Source organism: Panthera tigris, chromosome D4, assembly GCF_018350195.1.
Source record: "Panthera tigris isolate Pti1 chromosome D4, P.tigris_Pti1_mat1.1, whole genome shotgun sequence".
In the NCBI taxonomy this organism is placed as follows: Eukaryota; Metazoa; Chordata; class Mammalia; order Carnivora; family Felidae; genus Panthera; species Panthera tigris.
In genome coordinates this window covers 26188284-26212011 of record NC_056672.1, presented here as the reverse complement: position 1 = coordinate 26212011, position 23728 = coordinate 26188284, and the positions used below count along the sequence as shown (strand labels likewise).

The 23728-nt window shown below is 40.7% G+C and overlaps 1 pseudogene; it reads right to left on the bottom strand.

Moving 5' to 3' along the window:
* The window catches only part of LOC122232950, a 132072-nt pseudogene that overhangs the window by 23322 nt on the left and 85022 nt on the right, over positions 1-23728 (bottom strand).

The window sequence follows — 23728 nt, the reverse complement described above, 5'->3', positions numbered from 1 at the left end:
GAGATGAGCAATGTGACCTTAGTAAAATAATGAAGTATGAGGCCAGGAACACAAGTGTAGTGTGGCTTCCTGATTGGGCACTAGTACATGAACAAGCCAGTGAAACCCACTGAAATCCTGCTGTGCACACTGGGAATCAGTCTCTCACTCTGTCCCCTGAGCTCCAACAAAGATGCTAATGCAAGATATGTTGTCGGTTTAAACTTGAAGCTGTAACCTTTCCCTGTGTCTTACTGTAAAATAGTTCTTACGGACAAAGAGAAGCTCGTAAGTAACCCTTCAGAACCTCACTCTTTCATCCATTCTTTTCCTGCTCAAATTTGACTCCTATGCTCTTTCTTTCCGTAGGTCTGTTTGGTATCTATGATGGCAAGCAGAGCATATTGCCCTCTGGGCTATCATGTTGGAATTGAGATGTATATTGCACTAGAGGCAGGAAGATAAAATCTATTTTATGGTGGCAATATGGTGCCCTTTTGGTCTGGCTGTTGGGACAAATCAGGGCATGCACATGCGGCTCTATTTCTGAAAGACACCTTAAATTAGTTATATGGGTTGATAAATTGTTATTTAACTTACAACATGAACCAACCACTATCAATTTTTATGGCTAAGTGACATGCTCTGGAGTGACATATGTCTCAAGTCTGAAAAACTGGACGTCATTAACTGGCATCTTGAAGACCGTAAAGATGTTTTCTCAGACCCAAGAGAGCCTTAATGCAGCAGAAGATGCAACTTTACTCCGCTCTCCTCAATATTTGGCGCGGCAAAGCAAAATGACACACATAATTCATGAAGCACTGTAAGAATTCCCACTTTATCATTTATTCTTTTTATTTTTTGAGAAGGGCACATTTCAAGGCAGTTTTCTCTGGGACTGAAAAAGTGGGTCAGTACGCCATTTTTCCTTAATAATTGAGTAAAATGTTAGGATTTTTTCCATTTGTTGTCCTGAGACACAACACAGTATCATGGTTAAGAACACGGATTCCGGGGTCAGCCAACTCGGGTTCAAATTCCAGCTCCATCAATAACTAGCTGTGCGACTTTGGGCAAGTTACTTTACTTCTCTGTGTCTCAGGTTCAATGAGTTTGTATATATTTAAACTATATATGGGGGCGCCTGGGTGGCTCTGTCAGTTGAGCAACTGACTCTTGATTTCAGCTCAGGTCATGATGGAGGGTTGTGGTATCAAGCCCTGTGTTGGGCTCTGTGCTGAGCATGGAGGCTGCTTAAGATTCTCTCTCCCTCCCTCTGCCCCTCCCCCCACTCACGCTTTCTCTCTCTCAAATAAAAAAATTAATAAACTCTAGATGTATGTACATATATATTATGCAGAAATATATTTATATATAAACGTGTTTATATATAAATATGTATTTTTAGAACAAGAGCTGGCAAATGTTAAATGCTGTGTGTTTGCTATATATTTCAGAAGCAGAAGTAAAGTTTTATGAATTTACTGACTTTGACTCATTGTAAACAAGCTTGTGAACAACATTAACGATCATAAATAAAACATAGATGCCTCCTTACCTGGAAGCTAAATGAGCTGTGGAGATACAATTTCATCAATGTCCTATTAGGTTGGCAATTCGCTTCTGGATCCCTTGAAGAGATTTGTTCATTTCTGATGTATTTATCTTGAGAGGAGTTAAATCTTTTCTAAATGTGGATTCATTAAAGTTAATTATAAAGTTATTAAAACTGCTATAATTAACAAGTTTATCTTTCTCTGTTTCAATTGCTACTCCTATTTCTTCCCCCACTTCAGGAAATTAACAGATGTTAATTTCATTGTGTTTCCCTAATGTTGCTTAACTTTGCAAACCAAGAATCACTGAACACAAACCAACAAAAAGCACCACCGCAAGACAAAAACAAACAAAAGTTCTTTTCTCTTAGTGCTTTCCATTCACACATCTCTGTATTTTTTGCCCTCTCCCTGCAGTTCCCTTGGTGTGTCAAATGCCTTGCACATTGCAGATGTTGACCAAGCAGCCACTACAAATGTTTCCCATGAGCCTTCTAATTTAGCTCTCAAGCTATGAGATTACCTGAGGAAAAGAAAAATGGGATTTGATTTCCCCAAGAAGCCACAGTTCCTGGAGCATATGGTAAGACGCAAAATAAACAACCAAACAGCGCCCGAAGAGGCAAAGGAATGTTGAGGAATGTTAGTTAAGTTTCTTGTTTCATCTAAAGACAACACACAAAGCCAGTGCTTTCAGTGCCGTAGGTATTTTGGATGGCCTGAAATCCTATAAAAATGAGTGATGAATATATTAAAAATAGCTTTTAAGCGTATTCCCCAACATATGCCCATACCAGTTTATGAGGTAGTGGTAAACTGGTGGACTTCACACAAGATGACCAGCCAAGATGGACATTTGTAATCTCGTCACTTGAAGGGGGTTGGAGGGCAGGAGCGATATTAAGTGTGGGAAGAGGAAGGGGAGCCAAAGCTGTCTGGCTCTATTGCAAGTTACCACTTGGAAAAGAGTAAGTAAATTTGTTCTGTGTTAAAGAGCATCATCAGCATACAGGCGGAAGTTATATAGCAAATTACATTTCAACTCCCTAGAAGAAAGAACCAAGTAACAATTAGAAATATCCAGGAGGTGGGGCGCCTGGGTGGCGCAGTCGGTTAAGCGTCCGACTTCAGCCAGGTCACGATCTCGCGGTCCGTGAGTTCGAGCCCCGCGTCAGGCTCTGGGCTGATGGCTCGGAGCCTGGAGCCTGTTTCCGATTCTGTGTCTCCCTCTCTCTCTGACCCTCCCCCGTTCATGCTCTGTCTCTCTCTGTCCCAAAAATAAATAAAAAACGTTGAAAAAAATTAAAAAAAAAAAAAAAAAAAAGAAATATCCAGGAGGTGGATTGAGTTGCTTTAAGAGGTTAAATTCAAGCTTTTGTCAAATTAGCTTCTCTGACCGGCACCATTTAATTGTTTATCAGGGATTCTATAGAAGATCCTGCTGAATGGAAGACAGATCTTGCTAACATCTCAAGTTCCTTGCAACTGTAACGTTCTGTGAATTAAAAAAAAATCACAGTGAAAACAAATCAAGATTTTGTGTCAAGAACAAATGATTGCAGCTCAAGTTGCACGGAGAAAAAGAACGTGGGGCACCTGGGTGGCTCAGTTGGTTGAGCATCCAACTTCGGCTTAGGTCATGATCTAGAGGTTCATAGGTTTGAGCCTCACGTTGGGCTCTGTGCTGACGGCTCAGAGCCTGGAGCTTGCTTCAGATCCTGTATCTCCCTCTCTGTCTTTCTGCCCCTCTCCCACCTGCACCCTCTCTCTCAATATAAATAAATAAACTTAAAAAAAAAAAAAAAGGAATGTGTGTGGCTGTCCAAAGTCAAAGAGAAAGAAAAGAATGAGTGTAGACTTCCTCTCTGAGCAATTATGAGGCACCCATTACATGTACGGACTATGTAATTACATGTATAGACTATGCTGGACTATGTACAAAACGTCTAGCAGTGGGCAGGGGTCATGCTTCTGGGGTGACGCAGCATTTGAATTCCCTCCCTGTGTTTTAGGGAATTCCTTCACTTTACAAGCCTTGGAAGAGGTGGATCCCACTTTGGTTTGCAGAAACTATTTTACGTTTCTAAGACTTACCTGCAGCAAAGTCATGGGGATGCAGTCCAGGATCCACAAATTAGTGGCGTCTATTGGAGATCCGTAAGGGTTGTGAAGGTTCTCCTTCAGGGGAGTGAGGGTTATTTTGGAAATTTTATAATGTTTATTTTTGACAGAGCGACAGAGACAGAGACAGAATCCGAAGCAGGTTCCAGGCTCTGAGCTGCCAGCGCAGAGCCCGATATGGGGCTTGAACTCATGAGCCCTGAGATCATGAGCTGAGACAAAGTAGGACACTCAACGGACTGAGTCACCGAGCCACCCCTGGGGAGTGATGGTTTTGAGAAGAGTTCCTGGAGCAGCAGAAGCTGTGGTCTCAGGGTAGCATCACAGGCTGGAGAGGTTTATGGTTCACAAGTAGTACCTATTGCTTGATGACCTTGGTCAGGAGCATCCTTGCTAGAGATTCTGCAACATTTCAGGCATTGTTCCTGATTGCATACCCTAAACCTGTTCTCCTGTCTTTAAATGTTTATTTAATTTTGAGTGAGAAAGAGAGAGAAGAGAGAGAGGGAGACAGAAGCTGAGCCAGGCTCCAAGCTTCAAGCTGTCAGTGCAGAGCCTGACGCAGGGCTCGAACCCACCAACCACGAGATCATGACCTGAGTCGAAGTCGGACTCTTAACCGACTGAGCCACCCAGGCGCCCCATAGATGCGCAAGATCTTTTAATAATTTTCTTTTGTACCTGTGTGAGTCAGGGTTGATGCTTTGCTTTTCATAGGAGAAGCCTCAATGATACCTAAGTTGGTACCAGGAATGGTTGCAAGCCCTTCACTTTGAAGGAAGTAGAGGAAGATAGTGAAAATCCAACCATGCGGCAAGGCCTGGGCCCTTGTAGCTAAGGACACATTGTTGCAAAATAGTCATGAGACAGTTGTGAAGCAAGTAATATCTGGGAAAGCACTGAAAGACTTCCTCGAGTTATACATTTCCTGATGTCTGAGAATTGGTATAGGAGTGCATTCTCAGGTAGCCAGATAAAGGAAGAAAGAAGATAATATTAAATAAAGTTAAACCTATTACTACAGGTATCCTTAGTAAATATTCTGTATTTCTTGTCCTAACTCAGTGGTAGAGAGTGGTTCCAATTGTTTGCTTATTGTAGGGTCTGAAATCTGGATTCAATGGTGGCCATCCTAAATGAAACTGAGATGTCAAGATTCCCATGGTTTTATATAGATGAAGAAATCCCAGTTCCTTGAAGATGAGAATGTTGGAGGGGATTTATCACCTTTAATTTGGATACATTCACTATATCCTATTGATAAATATAGTGGAAAAGAAGCATCGACACTTTTGTAAAATCCTACAGTGTCCATTCTCTTTAGGCTGAGGATTTTGTGTATGATGTTAACGTGTTTTCTGTTTTGAGTGTGGAAATCAGAGGGTGGTTATGTAGTTACTACGCTAGATGACAGAAGTGGAATCTGAACCAGAATAATCTGATCCACAGGAATCTTCAATGATGGTCAGTTAATCACAGAGCAGTAAGATAGAAATGATGGGCAGCCCATTAAAATATAATTTGATTCATAGGACTGATAAAACAGTAAAGTTGGTTAATAGAGGCCTGATTTGAGCTACCAGAATAGAGACATGGCCCTGTTTTGTGCCTGGGTCTTAATTTATAAAGCTGAGTAATGACACAGACAAATCAATGGTATTTGAAAGAATTTTACTACTTATATTTCCTGAGAGAAAGGGGCATGCCACACAGGACCACAGGGGAAGCAGGAGATTTTTAGTCTGGAGGTAGAAGCAGGAGTAATGGAAATCCTAAGCTATGACCCTTAATGGGGTTATGGTGGGAAAGGCAGGGCAGTGTAAACGGTTTAGGATTGGCCAGTTTGAATAATGCTGGTTGACTCTGGGCCATAGAGGTGGCCTCTAGTTGTCTGGTAACTGGCCCTGGAGTGATTTAGGGCTAGAGAAATACTAGTTTGATGTGACAGATTTAGATAAAGAGATAAGAGGAATAAACAGACAAATAGACTCACGATTGGTTGTTTGCATAAGAAGCCAACCACTGTGCTTCTGGCTGAATACTTTGCTATTTCTAACAATTGGTTAGCCCTGGGAAGGGCAGTCTCTCCCTGCCAGTGAGATTTTTGAGATCTCAAAACATTATAAGATACAGAAAATAAAAAGCGTGGTTAATCCAAGACCCCCATCCAATCTTCAGGTTTGAGTCTGTCTGTATACTAATATAGAGATTGTTGAATAAAGACAGATCAGGTACCCTAGAGGCTAAGGACCTGTTACAAGTTAGTATTGTGATTCTTCCTCTTAGATTTCACTGAAGGACCAGCAGGCATTCATTGGGATAAATGGATTATGGAAAGGAAACTACCCAAACATCTTGAGGGTTATTGGACATAAAGTCCAATAGGTTAATAAAGTCAACACTAATTACTGGAGACCTACAAAACCATTGTCAGAATAGGGCTTATAGGGGGATGGAAAATACACAGAATTTCTACCCTAGGTCTTCTCTACTGTAGGCTCATTGGAGACCTTAAATACATTTCGTGGTTATGTCCCATTATGAGAATGTATCTGTAATACACACATCACTTGGCAGAATCCATATAATGGCCTTTTGCCTTAGAGTACTGACTAATGTGGTAGGAAGAGGCCAGTGGAAGTCCTTCTACCTTTCTCTCCCTGCCAAAATAGCAAACCAAGAGCAACGCCCCACTGCTGGGGGAAGTCCCAAAGTGAAAGGTCACCATCGAAACTCTGAAAGATGCGGGGATGGTGATCGTATGACATACTCATCTAACTCACTGGTTGGGCTTATGCTGAAGCTGGTTTGCTTATAACAGAAGACTCTATACTCGCAGCTTTTCTGCTCCAATTGTGCTCTCTCATCTAATACAATCAATCAATACATCCTCTAATAAAAGTATGCAACTATTAACACAGTGGACTCCTTTTTTTTCTCTAGGCGTAGGCAAACTTTTTAAAAAAGGAGTATATTGTCTATATTTTAGGTGTGTGGAGCCATAGGACTCTGACACTATAGTGCAAAAGTAGCTGTAGACAATAAAGAAATGGATAGAGCCATGTTCTAGTAAAAACTTAATCTACAAATACAGATAGCCAGCCCCTAGGCTGTTCGCCAACTATGTCTCCATCTTAACAACCAGAAAATACCACCAATAATTTGCTTTAACCAGGATAGGACAACGGTACATCTTTACCAGTGACACTGGGCCAAGGGGTGTTCCAGCAATAGATACAGGTTGGGTCTGAAACAAGTCTCTTCCAAGAGAATTTTGGCTCTAAGATTTCATGACTCTTATGCAAATACTCTCAGCCCTTTTTCATCATATTCCAAGGGTACAGAAAGAAACACTGCAACACCTCACAGAGTCGCAAATTTCCAGCCCAAGCTAAAAAATCCAGTTAGACACTTCTTTCAGGATATTGGGTGAAATTTGCATTGCATCCATATAACTGAAGGGCTCCGTTTCAGTGACTTTCCCAAGCAAAAAATGAATCTGACATAAGTTGACTCCGTCAATTCTCCACTAGAAGCAAACTTCTAGCAACCTATCTCCCTCCGAGGAAAATAATAAAGTTCTGCATCTTCTGGCACTGTGCCACACCTACAATTCTTTTTGTGTGCTTTTCATTAGTGTAAAGACAGATCGTAGTCATTCCATCTGGTACTTCCTCAGAGGACATCAGGTACGCTATCTTATTAGCAGACCTTCAGATTCAGGCTTGAGAAGGGGTGGAGTTTTGTTTTATTTAGTGATACACTTCTAAGGCTCAGATATGAGAGCTTTGCTGTGTAAAGGAATGCCCAGGCAAACCCCACCTTCCTAATAACTAGTGAAATGTCCTAGTGAAATCTGAGCCCTCCCCCACAGAGACATGCCTCGGGTTCTGAGTAACGATGTGGCGAGCCTATTAGTCCCTGTAAAACTGCTAATGTGCTCCATTTAAACAGGCACGTTGGATTTCAGACCGGTGCAAGGATAGAAAGCAGGGCTGACAGCTGCTCTGTCAATCATTTTTCTAGGCTGTGCCCTGAGGCTGTTTAGCATTATCACTTATTTACTGCTCAAAATAGACACTTTATAATAATAACTCAGAAGCCAACATGGCCACAAAGGGGAGGAAACTGACCCTTGAGGTCTGGGGGAACTTTGTGGTCGGATATGTATATTTAAGCTTATGTCGTTTGAATACATCTCATCGCTCCCTGTGATTGACCCTTAGACTGTCGCATGAACGTGACAAATATATGTGGAAATATATGGCCCCTTTTGCCTTTAAACCCTTCTCTTGAAACTAACGTGCTTAAATACCTAGGAGAGATTTCCCTGATTCAGGAACTCCAGGGCTATAGCTTAACTGGCTTAGCTCTTGATCTGGATTCCTCTCTCCTAATTAAGTTTGTTGAATGCTGGATCCGTGCCTAAGAAAAAGTGTTGTGTCAACCCAGTGGATTTTTCTCTTAGGCCAGTTTTTGGCAAAATGCAGTAAATTAGTTAGAGAGAGGATGCTGAAGATGACAATGATTTGGACTTGATTTATATATAAGCTGGCCTGGGAAATCTGAGCATTTCGGTCATTGTTATGACTGCCATAAATCAACAGGGATGAGTAGACTGTGCTGAGATCCATCTTGCTCATTAAAACGGCCAGGCCGTAGTCTAGCGTTCGGTGAATTTAAACTGGAGTTCAGATTCGAATTATTTAAAAAAAATCTTTTTATCGTTTATAACTTAAATTACTGTATTATATTAGCTTCAGGTGTGCAACATAGTGATTTGGTATTTTTATACCTTATGAAATGGTGATGACCTTGATAGGTCTAGTTACCATCTGTCACTATACAAAGTTAGTATGATAATGTTGACCATATTCCCTATGCTGTACATCACGCCCCTGTGACTTATTTCATAACTGGAAGCTTGTACCTCTTAATACCCTTCCCCCATTTTGCCCTTCCCCGCCCCCCACCCCCCCACCTCTTCTCTGGCAACTACCAGTTTGTTCTCTGTACCTACCAGTCTGTTTCTGTTTTCTTTTGTTTTTAATTCCACATGTAAGTGAAATCATACGGTGTTTGTCTCTCTCTGACTTCTCTCACTTAGCATAATTACTTTTGAAGGCAGACTACTTAACAACATAAACCACAACTAGACCACGGAAACTCAAGTATGATTGTCTAAAGATAACTTCTCATTCATTGACCAAGGTAGGGCAAAGGGGAAATGCAGTGGAAGAAAAATAGAAATCTTTTTTAGATACCTGCTTCAGAGCCAAGGACTCTTTCCTGATTTCTCTCAATGCCGGTACTAGAAATTAAAGTGCACAAAATTCGGGGAAATCCCACTGGCATCACTAGGCAGTCCACCTTGATCAATCTATGTGAACTGTAAGACTAAAATAGGAATTCGGGGGTTTTATGTATAAAACTCAGCTGTTTGTTATCAGAAAAATTATTTGTTAATGGATCAGACAAGGATTTATGGTATCTATTATCTGTGAAATATGCTTTAAATTGCCTTCTGTTTACATTTGAATAAGACATGTTTTACCTTTTTCAGTGGATTTTGTTTCCATCAGTTGGTTTTCTTTCTTACTCTGTGAAACTTGAACTTCAAAAAAATTGAAAGACACTCAAGAGCTCTTTTGAAGACTGAATATTTTTCAAATTAAACCTATGAATTATTTTCAGAAAGAGGAAATTTGCTTTTAAAGTCCAAATGAAATAAACATGTTTAAACATCCAGAGGTCTAAAGCATAGTCTTATTCAATGACAGTCTGACATGCAATTAGATAAATGTCAACCGCTTTTGGCTGGGGGTGTTGAGAAGCTGTGGGTGAGGGGCTTCTAGGGGGTGTGAGGGTTTCTGCTTGGCTTCCCCAAGCCTTGCACTGTTTCCTTTCAGACTTCTTATTGTGTCGGGAGTAGAACCATCGATGGATAAGGAAGAGAGCAGGCCTGGAACCTTGCACTGAACAGCTATCTGGAAGTGTGGTCGGGGGATTAGGGCTGTTGAGGGTGGGAGAAGATAGCAAGGTGAAAGAGTAGAGAAGCCACGTAAAGGGAGACATCTCTGTCCCCAAATTCAGCCTGTTTGCGGGCCAGGGCCCTCAAACATCAGATATGCAGGCTTAGTGCTCCAATTAGGATTGAAATGATCACATGGCACGTTCAGAACACACAGACTCCATGGCCGTGTGATCCATGAGCACTGTGCACACAGGACTGTTGTGTGGCTGTTTGTCTGCCTCTGCATGAAGAGGTAGTTGGTAAGGGCTGCAAAACTCAACCTAGGAACAATTCATCCTTGAGTGTCTTCACAGACCAGAATACTATGGCTCAGAAAAATGGCGCCCCTCAACCTGACCAAGGGGGATGGGGAGGACTATTTGGGGAGCCCAAGTTCCCAACTCATCCTAAAGAAGGATGGCCAGGGGGCAGGGGAGTATGGGCTAGTTCAGGTTGTCTGTTGTCCCTGGATTAGTCAAGACCCTTCCTCTCCATGAACCTGTTTCCCTCTCTGCAAGTCATTGATGATGTTGGGGCTTTCCAGGAGTTTATCGTTCCAAGAGGCTGGAGGAAGCAGTCTCAGAAAAGGCTTTGGGTGAGGATGGAGAAAGCCAGAACTGGGTTCAAACCACCTGGCATTCTGTGTCCACACCCAACCCCAGATCTCTCTCTCCCTGCTTCTGAAATGCTTTCAAGGCAAACAGACCCAGTGAGGTGCAGAGAGGTGTGCAGTTTCCTGTAGCATGTGATTGGGGTTCTAGACCATCCCTAATACTTGTGAGGCACCAGGCAAGAGCGAAAATAGCAGCCCAGTAACCAATTGCCTGCATAGTGATCACATAAATATCAAGCTACTAACCTTTAAGTAAAAGACTGAAAATAAAACGGGTCAGGAAAAGATCTGACTGTGCTCTGTCTCACTGTGCTGTGCTCCTGGGAAAGACATATTGCCTTTTGTATCTGTAGTTTGTATATAACAGCATCTCCACCCTGATTGCAAATAAGAATGAACTGAGACCACTTATGAAAAATACTGTTGCCTGGACCCCAATACAGAACAAACACAAATATCGTGGGTGGAGTTTATGGAAGGCAAGAGTGATGACGTTCGTTTGATTCACAAAAGAAGGGATTTATTCTGTTGAAGCCCTTTTGGCCCTCCATAAAATTTCATAATACTGTTCCAAAGTTTGATTTGTTCATATACTTCTCCCAGTAGCTAAATCGTTCTGTGATTTCTGGACCACTTTTGTACTTAAACCCTCGTAACTCTCTTGGAAGAATATAATATATTTTATAATTTTCCTGCCAAAATTCACTGCATCTACTTAATATCAAGCCACTCTTAAGTCACTTAATACTGCTTTTTTCGCTCCAATGTTATTTCCCATTCTGCCCTAAAATGCATCCTTCATTCCTGTCTTGGCCAAACTCCCCCTTATAAAACTATTAGTCAATAAGATTAATTCATTTATCTAGTCATTTATTGAACAGATATTTATATTGGGTCCCGCCCATGTTTATCATGGTCTCTGAGGGTGGTTTTGGATGCTTGGTACACATACACGTTCAGTTCACACTTGTAGCCTTGGATGCTAGCCCAACAACTGCTATATACAGGAAAATGTCTGATATTTTCAGCCCAGAGTTGTAGGGATGGTGTTTTGGCAAAAGAAAAGAGCAGAGAAGTATTGTTCATCTGGATTCTTCTATGTTTTGGGTTAATAAAAGTTAATTTTCTAACTTCCATTCCCCTCTTAATTTCTAAGAATCAGAGGAACAATTTGTGATGGACTCATGCAGATTAATAAACGAGAGTCCAGTTTTTGGAATGACAGCCTTCTGGTCCTTTGGAAACCACAGAAACGACTCACTCAAAAGAAATGGTTGTGGTCATGAAAGTCAGGACCAGTCTTTGAACTCCTTTTCCCATTTCAGCACTCCATTCTGAGATCCTCTCTTGATTGTGCTCGATGGGATGGGTCCTGGGCTTTTAATGATTGTACAATTAGATCGAGAAGCAGCAGGGGACCCTGGGTGGCTCAATTGGTTAAGGGTCCCACTGTTGATATCGGCTCAGGTTGTGATCTTGCGGTCATGAGATCGAGCCCCGTGTTGGGCTCTGTGCTGAGCGTGGAGCCTGCTTGGGATACTCTCTCTCCCTCTCTTTACTCTTCCCCAACTTGTGTGTGTGCATGCGCACGCACACCCTCTCTCAAAATAAATAAACTTTAAAAGCAAACAAACAAAAAGGAAGCAGCAGGAGCTTGGACACAGAACCTGCCGAGGCCACTAGATGTTGGGACCCAGCTTTGCTGAGGCATAGTACTCTCATTGGAACAGATATTTTTATGGTTAAAGGCAATAAACCTTTTTTTTTTTTTTTTTTTTTTTTTTTTTTTTTACTTAAGTGGCAGTTTGTTGGCATTGTTTCTTCTGATTTCCGCAAATCCATAAGAAGAAAAGCAAACCCACCTGGGTCTGGAGAGGAGAGGCTTTGCTACCTGCTCAGATTGAGACTGAGAAACTTGGAAGGTACATAGGGCTTTGGAACTGAGTGCAACACTTCCTCCCATGAATACAATATTAACGACTGATGATGCAAGGTGGTAAGACATAGTTCCCAGCCGGTGGAGAGCTTAGTGTTGAGTGGCTGAAAAAAAAACCCAAAATTATTATCTGATCATCTCAGGACATGGGAATGGAGAAAATGAGTTGCACGGAGTACTTAGAGATCAGAGAAGTGGGTACTTAGTCCGTTGTGAGTCTTCAGGATGAAGTGTCTAGGGTAAGTGGTGGGGGCAGGGCAAGAGGAAGGGTGCTCATTGCTACTGTGTGCTTCTTGTGGTTTCTGGGGCCTCTGAGCCACAGAACAAGGCAATATATGTGCGTATGTACCCTCCTCTACGAACGTTCCTATATGTCAATATTTGTTTCTATATTAAACCAAACAGGAGCTCATACTTCTGTCTCTAGCTCTGGTAGATTGCCACATGGATCCCTCTAATCTTGTCTGTCTGTAACATCCCCACTCCAACAGTGAGAAATCTGGCTCCCCCCATCTGCCAATCATTTACTTAGTTGTTCGATTCCAGCGTGCATGCACAGTACTGTCAGGATTGTTAACTCAGAGCCTCATGGGAAACAGCTTTGCTAAAGCACAGCACTCACGTTAAGTTCCTTCTGCCCTTCATCTTACAGACCCCACTGGTTTCCAAAGTGACTTAGGTCAGCACCTTTTCTCCCCACCCCTTTGAGTGAAGTTGTTTCATACATTTTTAATTCAGTTATTTTGTCATGTTCTGTGTTCCATCCTCATATCCTTCCATCGCCTAAATGATTTGTTTACATGTTTATACATTAAGGTTCCCACTTTATACTATAAAGTTCTATGGGTTTAAACAAATGTCTAGTGTCATGTATCTCTTGCTCCAGTAGCCTATGGAATAGTTTCCCTACCCTAAAATATCCTTGTATTTTACCAATTCAGCAACTCTTTTCCCCTTCACCTCTAGGAAACCTGGCAGTCATGGATCTGGTTCCTGGCTCACCAGTTTTGTCTTTTCCAGAATGACCTAGAGATGGAATCATACAATATGTAGTATTTTCAGACTGTCTCATTTCACTTATCAATGTGCATTTAAGATTCATCTATGTCTTTGCATGGTTCAATATCTTATTGCTTTTGATTGAATAGTAGTTCATTGTATGAATGTGCCAGTTTGTTTATCCATTCCTTATTGAAGGACATGTTGGTTGTCTCCAGTTTGGGGAAAGTATGAATAATGCTCCTATAAACATTTACATGGTGGCTTTCGTGTGGATCTGAGTCTTCAAGTCAGTTGAGTAAATACCTAGCAATGTGATTGCTGAATTTTATGTTTAAATTATGTTTATCTTTGAAAGAAATTGCCAGACTGTCTTCCAAAGCAGCTGTACCATTTTGCATTCCCAACAGCAGTGAGTGAGAGTTCCTTTTGCTCTGCATCTTTTTCAGCAATTGATATTATAAGCTTTTTGGATTTTGGTCATTTTAATATGTGTATAGTAGTATCCCGTTGCTTGAGGTTGTAATTTTCTGATTACAAATGATGTTGAGCATCTCTTCATATGCTTTATTGGCCACCTGTATGTCTTATTTCATGAAATGCCTGTTCAGATCTTTTGCCCATTTTAGCTGCATTGTTTGTTTTCTTGATGTTGAGTTTGCAAAGTTCTTTGATTATTTTGGATATAAGTTCTTATCAGTGACATGTTTGCAAATATTTTCTTACAGTCTGTGGCTTATGCTTTCATTCTTTAAACCATGTCTTTCCTGGAGTAACAGTTTTTAATTTTAGCAAAATTTACTCTTTTTTTTACTCTGCGAATTGTGCTTTTGGTGCTGCATATAAAAATTCAGCATCAGATCCAAGGTCATATATACTTTGTTTTCCATCTTTTGTACTAGAAGTTTTACAGTTTTGCATTTGGCATTTAGATCTGTGATCTAGGTTGAGTTAATCTCATGAAATATGTAGAGTCTGTCTCAGTTCACAGTTCGGTCTCACATAGGTACTTTTGATGTTAACTCCAAACATGTAAGCCACCCTCTGGCTTTGAAATCTTAAACATGTACTTCATTTATCAAAGCACATGGCCAGAAGTGCATCATGAAAGATATTTTCATAAATGCTATAATTATGTTGGAACTTTCATAATGATATTTGTTGGTGATTTTTTAACAGCAAATGATCAGTGTTAATAGTATTAATAGTGTTAATTCGCTAAGTGCCACCATTAAAAATATTCTACAGTTTTGTGACCTATTCTGGAGTTTAAAAAAATTTCCTAATATGACAGAAACTTAAAAAAAATAGAAACGGGTGTCTCTTGACCACTAAGAGGAGGTGTGGTATAAGAGGCTATCTCCGATGTTAAGAACTGGCCACCTTGGTTGGGTTTTAAGTGATAAGTGACAAAAATCCCTTTGAATCTCTGCTGCATTAGGATTTGGCATGACAAACAGTTTCTCAGATGCCACTTGGAAAAATAAATAAAATCTGGGCTTAACATGTTTCTACTCCCTAGGAAAAATGAGGCATTTATGCTTTGTTGTTTTAACACAGTTGTGTTCATTCCTTTTCTCTAACATACTGGACTCATTTTCTAGCAACATGGTTAGCCAAGCAATGAAGACTATTAATTTACCACCACTAGAAAAGAGAGAGGATGCTGTGTGTATGCCAAAGAAATGGTAGCTACAAACAACCACATTGTTGAGGACTTGGTTTCTGCATTTCTGACTTCAAAGACCTCAAGAACAGATGAAAGGATGGGATGAGAAAGCGTAGTCTGTGGTTCACAGAGAAAGAAGTTAACTCATTGCTGTGCACTATCAAATCCTTTACCCTAGACTTCTCTCTTCCTTTTCCCTTCGTATTTTCCTTTTTTAAAAATTTTTATAGAAATAAAATGCTGAGAAATATTAGAACATAAATAAGTACATATGGGCAGAAGAAGTCTTGTGTCCATCCAATCTTTTGAAATCCTCTGGGTTTTATGATAAAAATACACAATGATCTATCTTCAAAAACATTTTTGATTGTCAGCCTCCAATTGATTGGTCTTCAATCAATTTGGTGAAAACAAAGAAAATCTTCTGATTTGCAAAATAAAGTTTTACTTCCGTCACTGGGGTCATACTCTTTCCCAACTTGCAATTCCCATATTGTGAATTGTTCTTTTGTTTATATTGTGCCTGAGGGTTTTTTCTCTTTTCCTTTTTTTTTTTTTAAGTTTATTTATTTTTGAGAGAGAGAGAGTGAGCAGGGGAGGGGAAGAGAGAGAGGGAAAGATAGAGAACCCCAAGCAGACTCTACACTGCCAATGTAGAGACCGACACAGAGCTCAAACTCACGAACTGTGAGATCATGACCTGAGCCAAAACCAAGAGTCAGACGCTCAACTAACTGGACCACCCAGGCATCCCTCTGCTTTCCTTTTTTTTAAATCAAGGTCGTATAATTTACCTACAACGAAATACACAGATCTTAAGCACACTGTGTCATGAGTTTGACAAATATATACACCTGTGTAACTCACAACCGTGTCAACTTCTGGGATATCACCCCAAAGTTCCTTTGTATCCTTCCCTGTCAATCCCCGCACCTTGTACCAGGCACCCATTGCTCTGATTTTTACCACCTTTGATTAGTTTTGCCTCTTTAAGAACTTTTAATAATTGGAAGTATACAGTAAGAACTCTTCTACGTCTGGATTGTTTTGCTCAGCATAATGCTTTTGAGATTCAGCCATGTAGTAGCATCAATCAAGAGTTCATTCTTTTATTGTTGAACAAAATTCCATTGTTATGATAAAGTACAATTTATTTACCTATACTCCTGTTACTGAGTATTTGTATTGTTTCCAGTTGAAGAAAACTACTACAAAAATTCTTATACATATCTTTAGTGGTCATATGTATACAATTCTTTTCAATATACCCAGTGGAAATGCTGGGTCTTAAAAGTAGATGTTATATGCAACTTTATGTTTTACTTATTTTTTTTTAATGTTTATTTTTGTGAAAGAGAGAGAAAGACAGAGTGTGAGTGGGGGAGGGGCAGAGAACAAGGGAGACACAGAGTCTGAAGCAGGCTCCAGGCTCTGCACTGTGAGCACAAAGCCCAATGAGGGGTTTGAACCTACAGACCTGTGAGATCATGACTTGAACCAAAGTCGGACACTTAACTGACAGAGCCACCTAGGCACCCCATGTTATATGCGACTTTCAAAAATCGCTCACACATTTCTAAAGTGGGTGTGCAGTGTGGCTTCCCAACAGAAATGTATGAAAGTTTCAACTACTCAACATCCTTATTTGGCAGTGGTGTTTTTAATTTTAACAATTCTGGTGGGTATGTAGTGGTATCTCATTATGGATTTCCTTTCCTCATTTACCTGAGGGCTTATGATGTTGAACATTTTTTTCTGTATCTATTAACCATTTGTGGATTTTCCTTTTGAAGTATCTGTCTTTTGCCCACTCAAAAATTAAAAAAAGGGCTTTCTTGTTGTTATTGAGTTATAAGAGTTCTTTATAAAATATATATATATAAACCCTTTGTCATATATGAATATATATATACATACAGAGATATATACATATATATATGTAGAGATATATACATATATATGTGTATATATATATATATTTTTTTCTTCCAAACTATTGTTTGTCTGGTAATTTCCTTGATGGTGTCTTTTGAAGAGCAAAGTATCTTAATTTTGATGAATCCAATTTATCAGTTTTTCCTATAATTAAGACATGTATGCATCCTGAAATTTCTTTCCCTATCCCAAGCTTGAAAAAATATTCTCCACTTATTTCTTTTCTAGTTTTAGCTTTCACCCTGCCTCACAAATCCCTGCTACCCTAAAGCAGCCATGAAATTTTGTTTTCTGTGCATTATGACACTTCTCTTTATTTGGTCTTTATTTCTCTGTGCTATGATTCATTCAAAAAGTGACACCAGGGGGCGCCTGGGTGGCTCAGTCCGTTACGCCTCCGACTTCGGCTCAGGTCATGATCTCTCAATTCCTGAGTTCAAGCCCTGCTTCGGGCTCTGTGCTGACAGCTCGGAGTCTGGAGCCTGCTTCGGATTCTGTGTCTCCCTCTCTCTCTGCCCCTCCCCCACTCACACTCTGTCTCTCTCAAGAATCAATGAACATTAAAAAAAAAAATCTAAAAAGTGGTACCAAATTGAAAGCTAGGGAGAATGTGAAATTGACCTCATGCATTCACCTCTTCCGAGCTGTCTGGTGCCTTGAGTCCAAAATCATTCGCTCCACATTGTTTCCTCGTGAGGATAAGTCTAATACCTATATTTCTGTTATGGCTGGAAGCAGAAGCCAGTCTTTTATTTTAAAAACACTTTTCAACTTGGGTACTTGTCTTTCTATACTTCGCGTTTGATATTCTTAACTGTGCTGCATTTTTGTATCTTCATGGTTTCCCTTCTGCCCATGGCAGGGGGACAGAGATGGCAGCACACAGCACTAGAGTGGCTCACTAACACACACGTACGGAAAGCGCTCAGTGCTCCCACCGTATTGTTAATGTTTTCCCTTCGCAGTGCAAGAGGAATTGGTAGAACTTGGATTTCTATTAGAACCCCAAGTGAGAGGTGAAAGTGCCGGCCAAGAATATCAACTTGGCACACATTAGCATATCCCTTGGGGGACTGGAGTCACTTGTCCTTATTACTGCCGGCTGACAATATTATTGTGGAAATCGTAGAGTCAGCTTTGTTTTTCTGGCAGCTCCCACGTTGACATCCTTACCCCATTCACTGAGGGTTGAAATACTCTGCACTGGTTACCAAAGCCTGCACAGTTAAAGGCAGGATTTAGAACCCTGGGAAAGGTAATGCGTTGAATGGGAGTCTCACTGAGGTACAGAACCCCCTGATAATTTTATGGGGGCATGTCGCTGTGGAAAGGATGGCCATGGGCTGCGTGTATGTTAGGGAAGTGGTGAGAGGAAAAAGGCAGAAAGTAAAGGAAGAGGTGTTGTGTTCAGCCAGGATAACCTTTGAGGATGTCACAGACTGGCTCCCTAGGGTTTGTTTTCTCAGTGGCAAAGGAAAGAGGAGAAATAATTTGACAAACAATCTTTCCTGTTACCCACTTATTTTGGGGGGATACACTCAGAGACAACTGAACAAGACAACTGAACGAGAGACAACTGAACAAGAGAGTATCTTCTCTACTTCCAGTGCTCTCATTTGGATGACATAGATTAGAAAAAGAGAGCATTAGCAAAGGAACTGATGCTCTGACTTCCTGCACCAGATAGCGACAGTCCTGGGTCTCCTAAGATCCACAACTCTGTTAAGTCTTCTGTCTGGAGTCTCTTTAAAAACTGTAAATGACCTCCAGCAAGTCAGCAGCCATGACTTTCAGAGTTAAACAGTGTGTAGCCTGATTTAACCTATAGAGATAAAACATTTATTAATATTGTTAATGGTAGAAAAATAGCCTTATCTTATTTTATTTATTTACCTATAATACATCTTTATATTTGTTGAGTTGCTTCCTCCTTGGTGGTATCTTTTTACCCTCCAACCCTTTCTTCTTCAATCTAGGCCTCAAAGCATCTTACCATGGGTACAGTTTGTTACAGGCAGAAGGAGAAAACAAAATAGTTAATTTCTTGGTTTTTGAGGTTCAAAAACTTGATCTGATTCTTAAGACCTGGGTGTTGGAGCCATGAAATCTAAGCCCTGAATGACCCTTAGAAAAATTTTTCTTTCCAGTGAAATTCACTTTCTCTATCCCCAAACTTCTAATAGAAGATAAAGATTATCAAAGATAGGGATGGAGAAATGTCAGAGAAAGGATAATGAAAGTTAGATGCCCCATGTTCTGCCCCCACCCTGGCTGGTTCCTGATGAGTTGGGGACGGTAGGGATCTGAGAACGGAGAGGACCTATGCGATCTTCTTTGTAGATAGTTTACAATTTCTTTTTTTAAAAAACTATTTTAATGTTTATTTATTTTTGAGAGAGAGACAGAGACAGAGCATGAGTAGGGGAGGGGCAGAGAGAGAGGAAGACACAGAATCCGAAGCAGGTTCCAGGCTCTGAGCTGCCAATACAGAGCCCAACGTGGGGCTAGAGCATACGAACCATAAGATCATGACCTGAGCCAAAGTCAGACACTTAACTGAGGGAGCCACCTAGGGGCCCCTAGGTTACAATTTCTTAAAATGGCAAATATCAACATATAATTTTCTCCAAGTTAAAAACATAACTCTAGTAGAAATATATAGTGAGCATGTGACAAAAATGAATTTAATTCATTAATAAAGGAACCAGTTGGATGGTAAAGTTAGTTTCAAGGAGAGTATAAGAAACTGACCTGTAAGTGAATAATGCATTCTTATAGGCCAACGCTATCCTAAGTTTTGGGATTATCTGTTCTATTGAATGGAAATAATTGAAATAATTGAAATAATTTAAACTTTATTGGACAAAGCTAACGTGCAACTTACCAATTTCCTGTAAGACTCAGGACCTTCATTAATAGTAAGTAGTAAGCCAAAGTTGCTTCTCTTTTGATGATGAATTCTCAAGTGAGAGGTGGTATTGCACCTTGGAATGAACATTCATTCTTGGTGGTCAGAAAAAAATCTTCGGTATTACAAGTGTACGTGGCCCTCCAAAGTTCAATCTTCTTCTTGATTATTTATTTTCTCTTATTAAGGGTAAATTACACCAATTAGTCAACCAGTTTATTATTAATTAAATTAATTATCCTATGTTAATTAATTAAAATTAAACTGGAATGTAAGTACTTTTTTTTCTTGGGGAAAGGGATAATGAAAAAGAATTGAGAAACACTATCCTAGATAGAGGATCAGATGACCTTATAAGAGGGCTTGTTCGAAGATACTCCACAATTAATTTTAAAGAGCACTAAACCATGTTTTCATCTTATTTTCAAGTTGTGGATAATTTTTCTTAAACTACTCTTAGTGGTTTAAGAGCCGTAGAGTAGAAATAGCTATGTGGGACATCTAGACAGAATGGGTCAGGGGCAGCTAGCTTCAGAATCCCTGGAAAGATGTGAGAACAGAACTATATCTTCTGGGAGATCCAGGTCCCCAGAATTCAGCAGGTAGTCAGCCCTGGGATAGATCAAAAGCCGGAAGTGAGGGGTATAGTGACAGCAGCTACCCACAGCCCAACAGGTGGCAGAGAAGACAGGCCATGTTGACTACCAGCCACACACAGTGCCCCAGCATTCTCAACATCCTGTTAAACTGTACCTGCACCCATAGGGGTAGGGACAGAACTGGCTCTGAGTTGAATCAGATTGTGTTTCCACTAGTCAACACAACGGGGACTCAAAATAGGAATAAAGCTCAGGTGAAGGAAAATACAATACACCACATGTCTTATACTCCCACTTTTATGGCATGAGATTTTGCTAAATATATGTGCTTGTGAGGAAAACCCACCCAATAATGTGGTGGGGACAGAGTGCCAGATTCCTCTACACTTCTTGAGAACTCAAAATAGCCATTGAGTGGAGCCATAGAGAAGCATGCCCTGGGGCCAGGTGAGATTTTCCTGTAGTAATTCTTACACGTGCTATGCTATGGGTACATAGGGCTTGCTAATTTCTTCAGTCAAAAGCCAAAGATTCCAGTATTGAATTAATAGAAATGGTGGCCTTTCTCCAGAAAGTTCTGCTGGTTGCTCTTTCCTTTTGCTCATCTTGGTATTTTTCTTCCAGGTAGTAAAAATCCAGTTGGAATTTAAGCGCTCAGCGTTTTCCTTCCTGAGCTGCCTGAATCTCAGAATAAGAGCCTTGAGCACTGTGAAGTGAAGCTCCCATGAATAATTCTGGCAAAAGTTTACTGCCAAATAAGATAGTCAACCAACTCTGCATAGACAAGAATGATGGCCCACAGCCTGTGTCAGCCACTGCTGCCCTCGGTCTCTTGCCCCCAGGAAGTTCCACTGGAACCTTTGTAGTGTCAAAGTATAATTTTCAGAAAGGTGAAAACCTAACTCTCATAGAAATGTAAAATGAGCTTGTGTCAAAGATTTCTTCAACTCGCTAATGAGGAAGCCAGGAAGATGGTAAAGCTGACTCACAGAGGGTTTGAGGAACTGAGTATTTATTTACAAACATTTAAAAAAAATGTTAGAATAAATTGCTAGGTTGGATATGCATTAATGCCCTACAGGGCAAATAAAACCAAAAATTCTGGGTTATTTTATGTGCTAGGCAGAAATCATTAGTGTTTCTCCTGGACGGAAATCTCTATCAGAGGATAGAATTAATGGACAGCAAAGTCAAACACAGGCATGTTCTCCTAGATAATTGAATAATCTTTTGGCAGGCTTATTAAGGCATGCCCTAGTATGACATTGAAAAGACATGACTTCTCTTTGCCTTATCTTTCACGTTTTGGCTAATGTATCTGAATAGTAGCTCTTTGAAATACTGGTGATGGTGTCTGGAACTTATCTCTGAGCTGCAAACACTGTTAAATAAGTGCTTCTGGACATGAATACACACACACACACACACACACACACACACCATAATTATATACATTACATATATATACCATACCATATATATACTATAATTAGAGATATAGCATACATATATACCATAATTGAACAAAACAAACAGCATGTTGCAGGAAGGCTCTGGCTTAGAAAGGAGGAGACCAAGTGGGAGGTATAGGGAATTCATGGCATTTTGTGTCCTTGAACTTCATATTATTTACTTTGGGCTCAAAAAGAATTTTGGCTCCGATCAGGTTGAAAAAGGAAAACAGAACGAAGAAACACGTTGCTTGAATTCTGGTTCAGCCACTGACTAAACATACGACTTGGGCAAAGTCACATCAGATTGCTGTAGGTGGCAGCTGTCTCCAAAGAGGGCCCCCAGTGAACTCTGCCTCTACTTAACACCTTTGTGCAGTCCCCTCCCAGTGTGACCAGGAATGGTGCGGTGGCTCCCTTTTAACGAATAGAATGTGGGAGAAGTGATACTACCTTAGATGCGCTAGATGGCCAGGCAGCTTCTGCTTCTGTGGTCTTGGAAGCCAGTCCGGATGCAAGAAGTCTGAGTGTCCTGCTGGGGACAGAAGCCACGCAAAGGGAGTCAGAGGGCCAGGCGCCACACGAAGAGTGAGGCGTCACTGAGGAGCTTGTAGGTAACGGGCACGAGACGGACGATACCAGATTGGAAGCTCCAGCCCACTCGAGCTTCAGAAGACACCAGACTCGCTCATCACATGACGGCAACGGCGTGAGAGACCCCGAGTAAGTAGAGCAGAAGTGTCCCGCTGAGTCCCTCAAGCCATAGTATCGTGAGAGATATTAAATTGTTGTAATTCATTAAGTTTTCGGTTGTCTTGTTATATAGTGATAGATTACCAAGACACTATTCCCTACAAGGACTTGTAACATTCCCTTTAACTTGACTCTTTCTTAATTCTTCCTCCAGTGGACAAGGGCGCAGGGTGTCCACCCCCCTGACAACAGGCACTCAATGTTCATTTGAGTAATGGAAGTATTTAGTTAAGGGAAGTCGTAACACTAGTCTGCGAAAACGAAATGAGGAGTTTTAGTAAGTGTCTCTTTGCCCAGAAGGAAAATTGCAGCCCAGCTATATTTACCACGTGTGCAAAATACCATATTATGTTCTCACGTTTCCTGATTTGAACTTTTTGTTTCATTCAGGCTTTTGTTCAAATACCATCTCCTCACAGAGCTCTTCCATCATCCTGAGGTAGCACCCGCCACTTTGTATGCCCTTATTGTGTTTTATTTTGCTCCCTAGCTGTTCCCTACCTGACATTACACAACCCTTTATTTTTCGTTGTTTGTCTCTCCCTAGAGTGTTAGCTTCCTTGGGGACAAGGACTTGGCCTTCCCTGCTCCTGTGACGTCTCCAGCCCCTGGGACATTGGTGGGAACATATCTGCCAGTCAAGGAATGTTTGTTGAATTGACTAAAGTAAATGTCTACTGTTTCCCAACTTGGAAAAGAAAGACTGGAAATATGAAGGAGCTTGGGGGTCCCAAGTGGAAAATATTTTCCTTCGATGTCCCAAAGGAAAAGGCTTTGTGCCGGTATTTGACTGCAGTAACTGAGGCACTGGGAGAGAAAATTCTTTCTTTTTTTTTTTTTCCTGCTCAGAACAAATACAACAGAGAAGAAATGCCGGGATGCTATGGAAATGCAGAGGATTTAGGGACAAACTTCTATGGTGGTGCTAAATGCCTTACAAACAAGCAAACAAAAAGCCATTAAAAGATTTGTAAGATGTTATTGCCAAGCAAAGACAGACTGTGTGAGAGGCACACAAGGGTGAAGTTGAGGCTCATGAGAAAAGTAGGGTTTGGGGGGAAAAGTAAGTTTGATTGTAATGATGGAAATTTGTGGTATATCCTCTTAAAAGGAGCTATGGATGCACAGTTTCTTGAGTTATTGTAAGGTTGTATGAATCGCTGGAGAATATGCCTTTGAGGAGAATTCTGAGC